Here is an 18,877-nt window from a genome sequence, read left to right on the forward strand (position 1 = left end):
AACCGCCTTTGCCTCTATTGCGGTTCTGCTGGACATTTTGTCAATTCATGTCCAGTAAAAGCCAGAGCTCATCAGTAAGCGGAGGGCTACTGGTGAGCGCTACTACTCAGGTCTCTCCATCAAGATCCTGTACTACCATGTCGGTCCATCTACGCTGGACCGGTTCGGCTGCTTCATGCAGTGCCTTGATAGACTCTGGGACTGAGGGTTGTTTTATGGACGAAGCATGGGCTCGGAAACATGACATTCCTCTCAGACAGTTAGGGAAGCCCACGCCCATGTTTGTCTTAGATGGTACTCTTCTCCCCAGTATCAGATATGAGACACTACCTTTAACCCTCACAGTATCTGGTAACCACAGTGAGACCATTTCCTTTTTGATTTTTCGTTCACCTTTTACACCTGTTGTTTTGGGTCATCCCTGGCTAGTATGTCATAATCCTTCTATTAATTGGTCTAGTAATTCTATCCTATCCTGGAACGTTTCTTGTCATGTGAAGTGTTTAATGTCTGCTATCCCTCCTGTTTCTTCTGTCCCCTCTTCTCAGGAGGAACCTGGTGATTTGACAGGAGTGCCGGAGGAATATCATGATCTGCGCACGGTCTTCAGTCGGTCCAGAGCCAACTCCCTTCCTCCTCACCGGTCGTATGATTGTAGTATTGATCTCCTTCCGGGGACCACTCCCCCTCGGGGTAGACTATACTCTCTGTCGGCTCCCGAACGTAAGGCTCTCGAGGATTATTTGTCTGTTTCTCTCGACGCCGGCACCGTAGTGCCTTCTTCCTCTCCCGCCGGAGCGGGGTTTTTTTTTGTTAAGAAGAAGGACGGTACTCTGCGCCCCTGCGTGGATTATCGAGGGCTGAATGACATAACGGTTAAGAATCGTTATCCGCTTCCCCTTATGTCATCAGCCTTCGAGATTCTGCAGGGAGCCAGGTTCTTTACTAAGTTGGAACTTCGTAACGCTTACCATCTCGTGCGCATCAGAGAGGGGGACGAGTGGAAAACGGCGTTTAACACTCCGTTAGGGCATTTTGAGTACCGGGTTCTGCCGTTCGGTCTCGCTAATGCTCCAGCTGTTTTTCAGGCATTAGTTAATGATGTACTGAGAGACATGCTGAACATCTTTGTTTTTGTCTACCTTGACGATATCCTGATTTTTTCACCGTCACTCGAGATTCATGTTCAGCACGTTCGACGTGTACTCCAACGCCTTTTAGAGAATTGTCTCTACGTGAAGGCTGAGAAGTGCGCCTTTCATGTCTCCTCTGTCACATTTCTCGGTTCTGTTATTTCCGCTGAAGGCATTCAGATGGATCCCGCTAAAGTCCAGGCTGTCAGTGATTGGCCCGTTCCAAGGTCACGTGTCGAGTTGCAGCGCTTTCTAGGTTTCGCTAATTTCTATCGGCGTTTCATTCGTAATTTCGGTCAAGTTGCTGCCCCTCTCACAGCTCTTACTTCTGTCAAGACGTGCTTTAAGTGGTCCGTTTCCGCCCAGGGAGCTTTTGATCTCCTCAAGAAGCGTTTTACGTCCGCTCCTATCCTTGTTACTCCTGACGTCACTAAACAATTCATTGTCGAGGTTGACACTTCAGAGGTGGGCGTGGGAGCCATTCTATCCCAGCGCTTCCAGTCTGACGATAAGGTCCATCCTTGCGCTTATTTTTCTCATCGCCTGTCGCCATCGGAACGCAACTATGATGTGGGTAACCGCAAACTGCTCGCCATCCGCTTAGCCCTAGGCGAATGGCGACAGTGGTTGGAGGGGGCGACCGTTCCTTTTGTCGTTTGGACTGACCATAAGAACCTTGAGTACATCCGTTCTGCCAAACGACTTAATGCACGTCAAGCTCGTTGGGCGTTGTTTTTCGCTCATTTCGAGTTCGTGATTTCTTATCGCCCGGGTAATAAGAACACCAAGCCTGATGCCTTATCTCGTCTCTTTAGTTCTTCTGTGGCTTCTACCGATCCCGAGGGGATACTTCCTGATGGGCGTGTTGTCGGGTTGACTGTCTGGGGAATTGAGAGACAGGTTAAGCAAGCACTCACTCACACTGCGTCGCCGCGCGCTTGTCCTAGTAACCTTCTTTTCGTTCCTGTTTCTACTCATCTGGCTGTTCTTCAGTGGGCTCACTCTGCCAAGTTAGCTGGCCACCCCGGCGTTCGGGGTACACTTGCATCTATTCGCCAGCGGTTTTGGTGGCCTACTCAGGAGCGTGACACGCGCCGTTTCGTGGCTGCTTGTTCGGACTGCGCGCAGACTAAGTCAGGTAACTCTCCTCCTGCCGGTCGTCTCAGACCGCTTCCCATTCCTTCTCGACCATGGTCTCACATCGCCTTAGACTTCATTACCGGTCTGCCTTCGTCTGCGGGGAAGACTGTGATTCTTACGGTTGTCGATAGGTTCTCTAAGGCGGCACATTTCATTCCCCTCGCTAAGCTTCCTTCCGCTAAGGAGACGGCACAAATCATCATTGAGAATGTGTTCAGAATTCATGGCCTCCCGTTAGACGCCGTTTCAATATAGTAATAGTAATATATGCCATTTAGCAGACGTTTTTATCCAAAGCGACTTACAGTCATGTGTGCATACATTCTACGTATGGGTGGTCCCGGGGATCGAACCCACTACCCTGGCGTTACAAGCGCCATGCTCTACCAACTGAGCTACAGAAAGAGGTCTGCAATTCACGTCACAGTTTTGGAGGGAATTCTGTCGTTTGATTGGTGCTTCCATCAGTCTCTCTTCCGGTTTTCATCCCCAGTCTAACGGTCAAGCAGAAAGGGCCAATCAGACGATTGGTCGCATATTACGCAGCCTTTCTTTTAGAAACCCTGCGTCTTGGGCAGAACAGCTCCCCTGGGCAGAATACGCTCACAACTCGCTTCCTTCGTCTGCTACCGGGCTATCTCCGTTTCAGAGTAGTCTGGGGTACCAGCCTCCTCTGTTCTCGTCCCAGCTCGCCGAGTCCAGCGTTCCCTCCGCTCAGGCGTTTGTCCAACGTTGTGAGCGCACTTGGAGGAGGGTGAGGTCTGCACTTTGCCGTTACAGGGCGCAGACTGTGAGAGCCGCCAATAAACGTAGGATTAAGAGTCCTAGGTATTGTCGCGGCCAGAGAGTGTGGCTTTCCACCCGTAACCTTCCCCTTACGACAGCTTCTCGCAAGTTGACTCCGCGGTTCATTGGTCCGTTTCGTGTCTCCCAGGTCGTCAATCCTGTCGCTGTGCGACTGCTTCTTCCGCGACATCTTCGTCGCGTCCACCCTGTCTTCCATGTCTCCTGTGTCAAGCCCTTTCTTCGCGCCCCCGTTCGTCTCCCCCCCCCCCGTCCTTGTCGAGGGCGCACCTATTTACAAAGTACGAAAGATCATGGACATGCGTTCTCGGGGACGTGGTCACCAGTACTTAGTGGATTGGGAGGGTTACGGTCCTGAGGAGAGGAGTTGGGTTCCATCTCGGGACGTGCTGGACCGTTCGCTGATTGATGATTTCCTCCGTTGCCGCCAGGGTTCCTCCTCGAGTGCGCCAGGAGGCGCTCGGTGAGTGGGGGGGTACTGTCATGTTTTGTCATATATTGTCTTGTCCTTGTGCTTTCCCTTCTGTTCGTTTCCCCCTGCTGGTCTTATTAGGTTCGTTCCCTCTTTCTATCCCTCTCTCTCCCCCTCCCTCTCTCTCTTCTCTCTATCGTTCCGTTCCTGCTCCCAGCTGTTCCTCATTCTCCTAACTCACTCATTTACTCTTTTCACACCTGTCCCCTATTTTGCCCTCTGATTAGAGCCCCTATTTCTCCCCTTGTTTTCCGCTTCTGTCCTTGTCGGATCCTTGTATGATGTTCGCTGTTCTGTGTCCTGGTCTCGCCCTGTCGTGTTTTGTCTTCTTCAGATGCTGCGTGTGAGCAGGTGTCTTAGTCTGCTACGGTCGGTGCCTTCCCTAAGCAACCTGCAGTCTATGGTCGAGTCTCCAGTCAGTCCTCGCTACTACGAGTGGATTTAAGTTTTTCCTGTTTTGTTTTCTCCTTGTTATATCCAGGATTATTACTTTTGTCTTATACTGGAATAAAGACTCTGTTTTCGTTAAGTCGCTTTTGGGTCCTCATTCACCAGCATAACACTGGCACACTGAAATCGGAGTAAATCGCCAGAGTGAATTTACGATTGCACCCAATGTTAGCGAGCAGCTTGTTCATGTCGAAAGTAAAATGTCAACATCATGAATTGCACGTAGACTTATGTAATTCATTTCTTGGAGACCAATTGAACTACTTCTGACCTACAAACAACAACTGGTGAATCCAAGATAGATGACTTGTAGAAATTCATTATTTCCTGTTTAAGGATGGACAGGACCAATGAATTAAAGTTATTGGCAGTGGAAACAGTGTAGACACTTGTCTTCCCTGTAGATGACCATTGGCACCTAAATACACTATATGACCAAAAGTATGTACTCGTTGAGCATTTCATTCTAAAATCATGGGCATTAATATGGAGTTGGCCCCCCCTTTGCAGCTACAACAGCTTCCACTCTTCTGGGAAGACTTTCCACTAGACGTAGGAACATTGCTGTGGGGACTTGCTTCCATTCAGCCACAAGAGCATTAGTGAGGTCGGGCACTGATGTTGGACGATTAGGCTTGGCTCGCAGTCGGCGTTCCAATACATCCAAAAGATGTTCAATGGGGTTAAGGTCAGGACTCTGTGCAGGCCAGCCATTTCTGTATGGACCTCGCTTTGTGCACGGGGGCATTGTGATGCTGAAACAGGAAAGGGCTTTCCCCAAAATATTGGCACAAAGTTGGAAGCACAGAATTGCCTAGAGTGTCATTGTATGATGTAGAGTTCAAATTTCCCTTCACTGGAAATAAGGGCCTAGCCCAGACCTGAAATAGTCGAATCCACTCATTTGAAGGGGTGTCCACATACTTTTGTATATATAGTGAATGTGTGTTTGGATGGGTTCTTGTTGCTACAATTCTCCAGGCTTGACCACAGCATTAGCTCTTCAGCGATACATGTGGTTGGGTTGTCTAGGACAGCTATGTTTTTTCTCCTGTCTCCCTCCTTTCTATGTCTGTACATTCGCTCATTCTTTCCTTTCCTCCCTCCTTTCCTCCCTCCCTTAAATGTCTGTCTGTTCTGCCATCACTCTTTCTTTTCGTCTCCTTTCTTCTTTGTCTCTTTTCCGCACTCATTTTCCATATCTGTACCATCTCTCCTTCCCTCTCTCTCCCTTTCCTTCAATGTCTGCTCTTCCATCACTCCATCTTTCTCTCCTTCCCTCTCTGTCTCAAACTTTCTCTGGGTTCACTGACTGCGCCTCTATGCGTTACATTCCAGACATTCATTCTAGAACCCCAGGAGATTCTAGGAGGCCAAATTCTAGCTGTTTGTTTTCTGGAAGGACAAGTTCATTGCAATTAATTTAGAACAGAAGACTATAACTCAATCCAAACTGTCTCGCTGTGTCTATTACTGTATTGTTAGCAATATTTAAAGCTTCAACTCAACTTAGAGCATACTGAACATACATTAGCCTAGATATGAATGTATTTTCTTATAGTTAACATTATGAACTGTTTCACAGGGTTTGAAGCTCATAGCTGCAAAAGATAAAGGTGAATTCTAGTCAGAATAAAGGGGGGTGTGCTGAGCAGAGGTGAATTTTGAGGTAGAGCTCTATATTGTTGTGAGACTGCACCAGTGGTTTGGGTTTGAGACACTCCTTTTCAAACACGTGGTCTGAAACAGAGATGGAATGGAGGCACCAGCTGTGTCTAGAGAGAGGGAGAAAGAGAGAGAGACTGAAGAAGAAGAAGGATCCACACAAAACTGTCATCCAACTTCGGAGAACTAGACATTACCCATAAAGGGCCTTATTTGACCAATCAGATCAGCTCTGAAAAAAGATCTGATGTGGACTAAATCTAATGTGATTGGTCAAACGAAAAAATATTTGCGCTGCCTGTCTAAACACAGCCATAGAACTAAAGAAAGTCTTGGATATGAACTTGGGAATACATTTTATGGTGACGTCTGTGTGTGTACTACTCAAATTGAGTACTGAATTGGCATGCAAACAGGAAAGGCTTGACTCCTTCCCCATTCACTTTCTTCTAGCTAGAATACAAACACACATAAACAACCATCTAATACCCTCAGAAGATCTCCAATCATCTTCTGGCCTTGTGGTCTTATACCTCCACGTTTGCTGTGTTCAAAATAACTGGGAACACGGGAAAAAAACAGGCTCTGACTGGGGAAAGAAGTTTGTAATTCCAAGTCGAAAACTCTGGCATCTTTCTAAAGTTCTGACCTTTCCGACCTAAAGATCAATGATGCCATGATTTGACCTACTTTTTTCCCCAAGTTCCCAGTTGTCTTGAAAGCACCAAGAATTGAACCTCTTCCAGCATCACAGAAGTTATACTTCCTCTCATTCTACCCACAATTTCCTGTTCCTGTTTAACTCTCTTGGATCAATGGCCATGATTTGACCTACTTTTTTTCCACCAGGTTCCCAGTTGTCTTGAAAGTACCAGTGAGAGTTTGTTGTCGGTTAGTTTCACCGCTTGCATGTTGGTTTCTCAACTCTGTTGCATTTACATTTCCTAAGGTAGATGTTGACTTGACTTTTATATCTATTTTCCCTTTAACCACAATTGCAAAACACTCACACTTTCATAGGTCAGTTTAAGGAGAAATCTAAACATGAGTCAATCTGTATCTCTAGCGTTGGGACCATGTCCTTCTATGAGAGAGGCAGAATCTATCAACACTTATTTTTAAAGTGACACCAGCGAGTTAAGCCTGTGTACACTATAGTAAAAGCACTTCACCATTTATAGTATCAGTCCTTTCCAGCATTTATTTCGTGAACACTAAATTGTACGTTGGCTTTAAAATTAGAGCTGACAGAGATGAGACACACGCACGCACGCACGCACGCACGCACGCACGCACGCACACACACACACACACACACACACACACACACACACACACACACACACACACACACACACACACACACACACACACACACACACACACACACACACACACACACACACACACACACACACACACACACACACACACACACACACACACACACACACTTAGGGTTACAAGAAAGAGAGCCAAACCAAGACCAATTGCACAGGAGATGCAAGCCTTCTTATGTGGGAAGGATCTTTGGCCTCAACTCTCCTCTCCCAAATGCATGCTCTATGATTCCCTTTGGACATTTTCCACTGACTTCACTGACTTTCCCACCCCATATTAGCTAGCTTGCATTTTAACTCAAATGTAAATGAAGTTTTCTGCCAATTTTCCTTCTGAGTCATAAAAGATGGCAGTTTAGAATGCAGAGGATTATCATTCATTGGGCGGACTGTGAAATGAGAAGTGAAGTGATACATTTATTAGATATATCTGTGGTTCGGTGAGCCAAAGTCAACAGTATGGTTGTTATCTGATTATATTTTGTTTCTGTCATCGTGGAGATTCTCAGGATGGAGAAAAACAGTGTTTTACAATCTGTCAAACTCCTATTATGGTAGTTACCCAGATTAGGTTCAAGTTGTAGTTTAAGTATATTGTATCTAAGTTCATAGATTCAGTATATATAATCATTGATGCTATAAAGTTATGACACCATCCTCCTTATCTTGGCATTGCCCATAAGTTATACTAAGTTCAAGTTCATGAAAGGTACTCCCATGCGAGACTCAAACATACAAAGTCGATGTTGCAAAAACCATGATCGAACCATCTGAAAACTAGCTTTCCTTCGACACAGTCTGGAAATCTAATTTCTGGGGTTTAGGAATGCTTCTGTAATACTTTATTATATATCCATGACGGAGCAATACACTAAATCACATGGCTCCAACGTCCATATTGGATTCATCAGTTACCCACACAGACTGGGGTTTGAGGTTGGGGCTGGGAAACTGGAATCCGGCGGCCTCGCTCTGTGCCAAGACTTATAGGAACTGGGCTGAAAGGCTAGTATTACCATGGCCTATATGGGTAATTTTACAGAAGTGGGGCAAGTTGGGGGTATACTATTTTTCCCAAAATTTCAGGATATATATATATATATATATATATATATATATATATATATATATATATATATATATATATATATATATATACATTACTCACACACTTTGTTTGTATTTGCATACCAGATTACATACCACCCCACTGTAATTTATGTAATTTAATTAATGTAATTGATCAACAAGTTGCAGTAAAGAGAGAACCATTCACAGTAGTTATAATTTTGATTAACCTTCTACTACAGATTCATTAACAAATATATATTTGCATACCAAATGAACAAAATAGCAAAAACATGATTTTTTACCTGATTTTCAAAACCTTTACGTTGAATTTAGAGAAATATAATCTCTATCGTTCCTTTAAAATGTTTAATGTTGGCTGTATGAATCTGATTGATTGAATTACTTATGCATTTAATGAATGATGTTGTTAGATGTTTAGATGATCACTTAACCTATCTTTATTTAGGCAAAATAAGAGATAAATGGAGGACTCATCATGGATATAACCAGTTTTAGCATGGACATTGCAATTGAGGGCTTCCACCATTTAAAAGTAGTGAACTGGATGGGGATTCCTATGGGTTGGGAGTGATCAGCCAATGATCAGAGAGCATTGTCTTCTTCAAATTGGGTTGTCTATGGTTTGTAAACCAAAGACTAAGGAAATATCCTGGAGCCAAGACCAAGATTTATACCAGGACATTGGTCCCAATATCCAGACCCAGTGAGTTGAGACCATAACAAGTTAAAGACGGAATTAATGTAGTTGAATGATCTCAAGACCAATGCAACTAGATTAAGAGTCCATGGGCCCTTTCTTTAATTGTAAGAAACTCAAGTAGAGTAAACTTGTGTACAGTACAGGAGAGTACAGTACATTACAGTGCCATACCGTACAGTATAGCACATTATAGATATCTACTGTATGTTTTGGACAAATAGATGTTTGGGCTCTTGGAGGGTTGGAGCCCCCCTGGTGGCTATGTATCTAATTCAAGACTCAACACTTTTTCCGGAAGTGTGCACTTGTCCACTACCTACAGTTAAAGTCGGAAGTTTACATACACTTAAGTTGGAGTCATTAAAACTTGTTTTTAAACCACTCCACAAATTTCTTGTTAACAAACTATAGTTTTGGCAAGTTGGTTAGGACATGTACGTTGTGCATGACACAAGTAATTTTTCTAACAATTCTTTACAGAGATTATTTCACTGATAATTCACTGTATCACAATTCCAGTGCGTCAGAAGTTTACATACACTAAGTTGACTGTGCCTTTAAACAGAAATGTCCTCTGGTCTGATGAAACAAAAATAGAACTGTTTGGCCATAATGACCATCGTTATGTTTGGAGGAAAAAGGGGGAAACCTTGAAGCACAACAGCATCATGTGGGGGGGGGTTGCTTTGCTGCAGGAGGGACTGGTGCACTTCACAAAATAGATGGCTTCATGAGGAAGGAAAATTATGTGGCTATATTGAAGCAACATCTCAAGACATCAGTCAGGAGGTTAAAGCTTGGTCGCAAATGGGTCATCCAAATGAACAATGACCCCAAGCATACTTCCAAAGTTGTGGCAAAATGGCTTAGGACAACAAAGTCAAGGTATTGGAGTGGCCATCACAAAGCCCTGACCTCAAACCTATTAGAAATTTGTGGGCAGAACTGAAAAAGCTTGTGTGAGCCAGGAGGCCTACAAACCTGACTCAGTTAAACCAGCTCTGTCAGGAGGAATGGGCAAACTTATTGTGGGAAGCTTGTGGAAGGCTACCCGAAACGTTTGAACCAAGTTAAACAATTTAAAGGCAATGCCAAATAGTAATTGAGTGTATGTAAACTTCTGACCCACTGGGAATGTGATGAAAGAAATAAAAGCTTAAATAAATAATTCTCTCTCGTCTTATTCTGACATTTCACATTCTTAAAATAAACTGGTGATCCTAACTGACCTAAGACAGGGCATTTTTACTATGATTAAACATCAGGAGTTGTGAAAAACGGAGTTTAAATGTATTTGGCTCAGGTGTATGTAAACTTCCAACTTCAACTGTATATGGTGGTCCTCTGTAGCTCAGTTAGTAGAGCATGGAGCATGTGACTTTTAAATGGATCTCTATATCTCTACTGTGTCAATTGTTCCGGTTGTGACCATTTCAATTTGTACAATTTTGACATATTTTGAACTTTAAATGATCTCCATAGCTATGTACATCCCAGCAAATACTATCGTTCAAAAGTTTGGGGTCATTTAGAAATGTCCTTGTTTTTGAAAGAAAAGCCCACTCCTCTTTCTACTCTGTTTAGAGCCCGTTTACGCTGTTCTGTGAAGGGAGTAGTACACAGGGTTGTACGAGATCTTCAGTTTCTTGGCAATTTCTCGCATGGAATAGCCCTCATTTCTCAGAACAAGAATAGACTGACGAGTTTCAGAAGAAGGTTCTATGTTTCTGGCCATTTTGAGCCTGTACTCAAACCCACAAATGCTTGATGCTCCAGACACTCAACTAGTCTAAAGAAGGCCAGTTTTATTGCTTCTTTAATCAGAACAACAGTTTTCAGCTGTGCTAACATAATTGCAAAAGGGTTTTCAAATGATGAATTAGCCTTTTAAAATGATAAACTTGGATTAGCTAACACAACGTGCCATTGGAACACAGGAGTGATAGCTGCTGATAATGGGTCTCTGTACGTAGATGTAGATATTCCATAAAAAATCTTAAATTTCCAGCTACAATAGTCATTTACGACATTAACGATGTCTACCCTGTATTTCTGATCAATTGATGTTATTTTCATGGACAACAAATGTAATTTGATTTTTTTCTTTATTTTTTTCCCCAAAACCATACACTATTTCTTGATATATGTTCGGTCAGAAGTGATACTTCTTAAAAAGATGAAGATTTATCAACTTGCTCCCTAATTCTCTCCAAAATGTTTTCAGACAGACTACTCATCATGTGACCATGCTGGAGAGGGGTGCAATTCCATCACCTGGTGGTATTTGTAGGGTTGTAGCTTAGCCTCACTGGTGTAGGGGGCAGTATTTTCACATCCGGATGAAAAGCATGCCCAGAGTAAACTACCTGCTACTCAGGCCCAGAGGCTAGGATATGCATATTATTAATAGATCCAACCAAGAAGTGGGAAATCTGAGATTGGTAGTTTTTAAGTCATTGCCTATCAAATATACAGTGTCTGTGGGGTCAGATTGCACTTGCTAAGGCTTCCACTAGATGTCAACAGTCTTTAGAATGTTATTTCAGGCTTCTACTATGAAAGGGGAGCGAATAAGAGCTGTATGAACCAGTGGTCTGGTTGAAAGCCTTTTGTTTGGTCATGTGCACGGCCGTGAGCATGAGCTCTGTTCCTTTTCATTTCTAAAGACAAAAGAATTGTCCGGTTGGAATATTATTGAAGATTTATTATAAAAACATCCTAAAGATTGATTCTATACATTGTTTGACATGTTTCTACAAACTGTACTATAACTTTTTTTACTTTTCGTCTAGACTTTGTGCTTGCGCTGTGTGCATTTTGGATTACTGGGCTAAATGCGCGAACAAAAAGGAGGTGTTTGGACATAAATGATGGACTTTATCGAACAAAACGAACATTTGTTGCCTAACATGGAGACCTGAGAGTGCCATCAGATGAAGATCATCAAAGGTAAGTGATTCATTTGAACTCTATTTCTGACTTTTGTAACACCTCTCCTTGGTAGGAAAATGGCTGTATGGTTTTCTGTGGCTAGGTGCTGACCTAACATAATCGCAAAGTGTGCTTTCGCCGTAAAGCCTTTTGAAATCTGACACAGCGGTTGCATTAAGGAGAAGTTTATCTTTAAATGTATGTTAAACACTTGTATCTTAGATCAATGTTTATGATGAGTATTTCTGTAATTTGATGTGGCTCTCTGCACTTTCACCGGATGTTTGTTTGAGACAATGCATTTCTGAACATAACGCGCCAATGTAAACTGAGATTTTTGGATATAAATATGATCTTTATCGAACAAAACATACATGTACGGTGTAACATGAAGTCCTATGAGTGCCATCTGATGAAGATCATCAAAGGTTAGTGATTAATTTAATCGCTATTTCTGACTTTTGTGAGCCCTCTCCTTGGCTGGAAAATGGCTGTATGGTTTTCTGTGACTAGGCACTGACCTAACATAATCGTTTGGTGTGCTTTCGGAGTAAAGCCTTTTTAAAATCGGACACTGTGGTTGGACTTACAAGAAGTTTGTCTTTAAAATGGTGTATAATACTTCTATGTTTGAGGAATTTTAATTATTAACCCACTGTTCCCCGGTAGGCTGTCATTGTAAATTGACTTGCCTAGTTAAATGAAGGTTACATTTAAAAAAAAATCATAATAATGTAATAATAGTACGACTCAAGATGTTACAATTGTGTTAAAAAATGACAAATCATGAATTGCTTTATTTTCAAACATGAAGTTTAGGAGTCAGGCTTTGGGACAGCAACCTCTCAATATAAATAACTGTACAAACAATGACTTTGTACTGTATTCATTTTTCAAATTTAAATTTTTTATTTTTTTATTTTACCCCTTTTTCTCCCCAATTTCGTGGTATCCAATTGTTTTAGTAGCTACTATCTTGTCTCATCGCTACAACTCCCGTACAGGCTCAGGAGAGAGACGAAGGTTGAAAGTACTTCCGGGTTGGAGCGAGCGGTCGCATCGGCACTTCGCTCCGCAGGTAGTATAACTTTTTCATTACATTTCATTACATTTCATTATAGTACAACGGTTTGATTTGTCTAATCTTAGCAATTTCTTCTTAGCTAGCTACATAGCCGTCTTTGTATAAAAGATAATTGCATAATTATCGTATTTCGTCGTCCTAACGTAGTCTTCACTGCTATTTGCCCAGCAGCTAGCTATTTGCCCAGCAGCTAGCCAACTAGCAAACGCCCACCGATTAGCAGCACTGTAGTAACTATTACACTCAACTGAACGACTTGATTAGTGTAGTGTTAGCTAGCTACATAGCTGTCTTTGCTGTCTTCGTATCCAAGATAATTGTGTAGTTTAGAGTGTGTAGTCTTAGAGTGATTATCTTAATTTACCGAGGTTAGCTAGCCAGCTATTTGTCGTCCTTAACGTAGGAGACTCTGCTAGCTAGCCAACAGCTAGCCAACAGCTAGCCGACAGCTAGCCAACAGCTAGCCAACATCTACCGAATAGGACTCAACAACCCGGTCGCATTCACAGGTAGTATCACATTTTCATTTCATTTCATTACAGTACAACGGTTTGATTTGTTTGATCGTAGCTAGCTACATAGCTAGCTACATAGCCGTCTTTGTATCAAAGATAATTGTGTAGTCTAGAGCAATTTTCTAGGTTAGCTAGCCAGCTATTGTCGTTCTTTTAACGCAACGTAACGTAAACAACACTGCTAGCTAGCCAGCTAGCCCCCGAATAGCAGCACTGCAGAAACTATTACACTCAACGGAACGACTTGATTAGTGTAGTGTCAACAACGCAGCCACTGCCAGCTAGCCTACAAAGTCAACAACGCAGCCACTGCCAGCTAGCCTACTTCAGCAGTACTGTATCATTTTAATCATTTTAGTCAATAAGATTCTTGCTACGTAAGCTTAACTTTCTGAACATTCGAGACGTGTAGTCCACTTGTCATTCCAATCTCCTTTGCATTAGCGTAGCCTCTTCTGTAGCCTGTCAACTATGTGTCTGTCTATCCCTGTTCTCTCCTCTCTGCACAGACCATACAAACGCTCCACACCGCGTGGCCGCGGCCACCCTAATCTGGTGGTCCCAGCGCGCACGACCCACGTGGAGTTCCAGGTCTCCGGTAGCCTCTGGAACTGCCGATCTGCGGCCAACAAGGCAGAGTTCATCTCAGCCTATGCCTCCCTCCAGTCCCTCGACTTCTTGGCACTGACGGAAACATGGATCACCACAGACAACACTGCTACTCCTACTGCTCTCTCTTCGTCCGCCCACGTGTTCTCACACACCCCGAGAGCTTCTGGTCAGCGGGGTGGTGGCACCGGGATCCTCATCTCTCCCAAGTGGTCATTCTCTCTTTCTCCCCTTACCCATCTGTCTATCGCCTCCTTTGAATTCCATGCTGTCACAGTTACCAGCCCTTTCAAGCTTAACATCCTTATCATTTATCGCCCTCCAGGTTCCCTCGGAGAGTTCATCAATGAGCTTGATGCCTTGATAAGCTTCTTTCCTGAGGACAGCTCACCTCTCACAGTGCTGGGCGACTTTAACCTCCCCACGTCTACCTTTGACTCATTCCTCTCTGCCTCCTTCTTTCCACTCCTCTTCTCTTTTGACCTCACCCTCTCACCTTCCCCCCCTACTCACAAGGCAGGCAATACGCTCGACCTCATCTTTACTAGATGCTGTTCTTCCACTAACCTCATTGCAACTCCCCTCCAAGTCTCCGACCACTACCTTGTATCCTTTTCCCTCTCGCTCTCATCCAACACCTCCCACACTGCCCCTACTCGGATGGTATCGCGCCGTCCCAACCTTCGCTCTCTCTCCCCCGCTACTCTCTCCTCATCTCTTCCCTCTGCTCAAACCTTCTCCAACCTATCTCCTGATTCTGCCTCCTCAACCCTCCTCTCCTCCCTTTCTGCATCCTTTGACTCTCTATGTCCCCTATCCTCCAGGCCGGCTCGGTCCTCCCCTCCCGCCCCGTGGCTCGACGACTCATTGCGACCTCACAGAACAGGGCTCCGGGCAGCCGAGCGGAAATGGAGGAAAACTCGCCTCCCTGCGGACCTGGCATCCTTTCACTCCCTCCTCTCTACATTTTCCTCCTCTGTCTCTGCTGCTAAAGCCATTTTCTACCACTCTAAATTCCAAGCATCTGACTCTAACCCTAGGAAGCTCTTTGCCACCTTCTCCTCCCTCCTGAATCCTCCTCCCCCTCCCCCCTCCTCCCTCTCTGCAGATGACTTCGTCAACCATTTTGAAAAGAAGGTCGACGACATCCGATCCTCGTTTGCTAAGTCAAACGGCACCGCTGGTTCTGCTCACACTGCCCTACCCTGTGCTCTGACCTCTTTCTCCCCTCTCTCTCCAGATGAAATCTCGCATCTTGTGACGGCCGGCCGCCCAACAACCTGCCCGCTTGACCCCATCCCCTCCTCTCTTCTCCAGACCATTTCCGGAGACCTTTTCCCTTACCTCACCTCGCTCATCAACTCATCCCTGACCGCTGGCTACGTCCCTTCCGTCTTCAAGAGAGCGAGAGTTGCACCCCTTCTGAAAAAACCTACACTCGATCCCTCCGATGTCAACAACTACAGACCAGTATCCTTTCTTTCTTTTCTCTCCAAAACTCTTGAACGTGCCGTCCTTGGCCAGCTCTCCCGCTATCTCTCTCTGAATGACCTTCTTGATCCAAATCAGTCAGGTTTCAAGACTAGTCATTCAACTGAGACTGCTCTTCTCTGTATCACGGAGGCGCTCCGCACTGCTAAAGCTAACTCTCTCTCCTCTGCTCTCATCCTTCTAGACCTATCGGCTGCCTTCGATACTGTGAACCATCAGATCCTCCTCTCCACCCTCTCCGAGTTGGGCATCTCCGGCGCGGCCCACGCTTGGATTGCGTCCTACCTGACAGGTCGCTCCTACCAGGTGGCGTGGCGAGAATCTGTCTCCTCACCATGCGCTCTCACCACTGGTGTCCCCCAGGGCTCTGTTCTAGGCCCTCTCCTATTCTCGCTATACACCAAGTCACTTGGCTCTGTCATAAACTCACATGGTCTCTCCTATCATTGCTATGCAGACGACACACAATTAATATTCTCCTTTCCCCCTTCTGATGACCAGGTGGCGAATCGCATCTCTGCATGTCTGGCAGACATATCAGTGTGGATGACGGATCACCACCTCAAGCTGAACCTCGGCAAGACGGAGCTGCTCTTCCTCCCGGGAAGGACTGCCCGTTCCATGATCTCGCCATCACGGTTGACAACTCCATTGTGTCCTCCTCCCAGAGCGCTAAGAACCTTGGCGTGATCCTGGACAACACCCTGTCGTTCTCAACTAACATCAAGGCGGTGGCCCGTTCCTGTAGGTTCATGCTCTACAACATCCGCAGAGTACGACCCTGCCTCACACAGGAAGTGGCGCAGGTCCTAATCCAGGCACTTGTCATCTCCCGTCTGGATTACTGCAACTCGCTGTTGGCTGGGCTCCCTGCCTGTGCCATTAAACCCCTACAACTCATCCAGAACGCCGCAGCCCGTCTGGTGTTCAACCTTCCCAAGTTCTCTCACGTCACCCCGCTCCTCCGCTCTCTCCACTGGCTTCCAGTTGAAGCTCGCATCCGCTACAAGACCATGGTGCTTGCCTACGGAGCTGTGAGGGGAACGGCACCTCAGTACCTCCAGGCTCTGATCAGGCCCTACACCCAAACAAGGGCACTGCGTTCATCCACCTCTGGCCTGCTCGCCTCCCTACCACTGAGGAAGTACAGTTCCCGCTCAGCCCAGTCAAAACTGTTCGCTGCTCTGGCCCCCCAATGGTGGAACAAACTCCCTCACGACGCCAGGACAGCGGAGTCAATCACCACCTTCCGGAGACACCTGAAACCCCACCTCTTTAAGGAATACCTAGGATAAGTAATCCTTCTCACCCCCCCTTAAGATTTAGATGCACTATTGTAAAGTGACTGTTCTACTGGATGTCATAAGGTGAATGCACCAATTTGTAAGTCGCTCTGGATAAGAGCGTCTGCTAAATGACTTAAATGTAATGTAATGTAAATGAAAGTCATGCGTCCTCCGATACACAACCCAACCAAGCCGCACTGCTTCTTAACACAGTGCCATCACAGCGCCGGAAGCCAGCCGCACCAATGTGTCGGAGGAAACACTGTGCACCTGGCAACCTTGGTTAGCGTGCACTGCGCCCGGCCCACCACAGGAGTCGCTGGTGCGTGATGAGACAAGGATTTCCCTACCGGCCAAACCCTCCCTAACCCGGACGATGCTAGGCCAATTGTGCGTCGCCCCATGGACCTCCCGGTCGCGGCCGGTTACGACAGAGCCTGGGCGCGAACCCAGAACCCACTGCGCCACCTGGGAGGCCCCATACTGTATTAATTTAACAAGATGTTTGTTATTACTTTTGATTGAATTAGAACATGTCATGATGTAAGTAAATGTCTTAAGATTGGAGACATAACTGTTGTTTTTTTCTCCATAGTTTTTTTGGGTGGGACTGTAATTTGCACCACTTCTGTAGAATCACCCATATCTTGTTGTCTTAACCACCAACAAATCTCCTGTATGTCTGAGTAAATCTTCCAATGTACACACTCAGCTAAAAGGAAATGTGCATGTTCACAAGGCTGAAAAGTTACTGTTGCAGATAGAAATCTAATTTATAGAGCAGACATGATAGATTATGCTCTCTAACAAATAATATTATCTGTTCAACATGATGTATTTCTATCTGGACTTTCTTCAATGTTTCAACCTCTGGAATAAGGACCTGTATTGAGAAAGCATAGGAATGCTAATGTTGAATCAGTTTGGCATTTTAGGTTATAATAAATTAGATTATTTGGACAGGAGGGACCTGATTCCATATCAGCTATTCTACTCTGAGACGCTTGATACATACGGCCCCTGGTTTCTTCTCTTTGTTTGAGAGACTCAAACTAAAGCAGGATGGAGAATAGATTGAGTTTCTTTTTAATACCTTTTACCAAGAAATCGTTTCTGGAATCACAAAGCTTTAAACCAAATGTGTTCCTTGGCTGTTCCTTACTCCTTGAGGGATCTGTTCCAAGTTCCAAATGGTGATTGGTTACTCATTGGGTTAAGTGTGAAGTTGAGGTGAAAGTCAGCACCCTATTGTGATAATAATATTCATAAAGTGTTTCGGGAGGGTTATGCTTGAGCAAGATGGATAAACCATGACCTAAGTCATATAGTCAATATTGATGGGGGAAAACTGAACCCAGTCCAAAAGAATGTTATTGTTTTATGTGATCCAAGAGAGATTTCACACTGGCAAGACTATTAGTCGAGGCACACCCAATAAGGTTGTTATACTTCATAAACAATAGATCTGCAGTTACAAGTATAGCCCTATTCACCGGGTACAGGGAGAGAATAAAATCAAATGTATTTATAAAGCCCTTCTTACATCAGCTGATATCTCAAAGTGCTGTACAGAAACCCAGCCTAAAACCCCAAACAGCAAACAATGCAGGTGATGAAGCACGGTGGCTAGGAAAAACTCCCTAGAAAGGCAAGAAGAGAGAGAGAGCGAGAGAGAGAGAGAGAGAGAGAGAGAGAGAGAGAGAGAGAGAGAGAGAGAGAGAGAGAGAGAGAGAGAGAATACCTAAATTCACACTGGACACTGGATAAGACAGGAGAAATACTCCAGATATAACGTACTGACCCTAGTCCCCCGACACATAAACTACTGCAGCATAAATACTGGAGGCTGAGACGGGAGGGGTTGGGAGACACTGTGGCCCCATCTCGACGATACCCCCGGACAGGGCCAAACAGACAGGATATAACCCCACCCACTTTGCCAAAGCACAGCCCCCACACCACTAGAGGGATATCTTACATTTACATTACATTTAAGTCATTTAGCATACGCTCTTATCCAGAGCGACTTACAAATTGGTGCATTCACCTTATGACATCCAGTGGAACAGCCACTTTACAATAGTGCATCTAAATCTTTTAAGGGAGGGGAGGGGGGGGTGAGAAGAATTACTTTATCCTATCCTAGGTATTCCTTAAAGAGGTGG

Source organism: Oncorhynchus gorbuscha, linkage group LG25 (genome assembly GCF_021184085.1).
Source record: "Oncorhynchus gorbuscha isolate QuinsamMale2020 ecotype Even-year linkage group LG25, OgorEven_v1.0, whole genome shotgun sequence".
In the NCBI taxonomy this organism is placed as follows: Eukaryota; Metazoa; Chordata; class Actinopteri; order Salmoniformes; family Salmonidae; genus Oncorhynchus; species Oncorhynchus gorbuscha.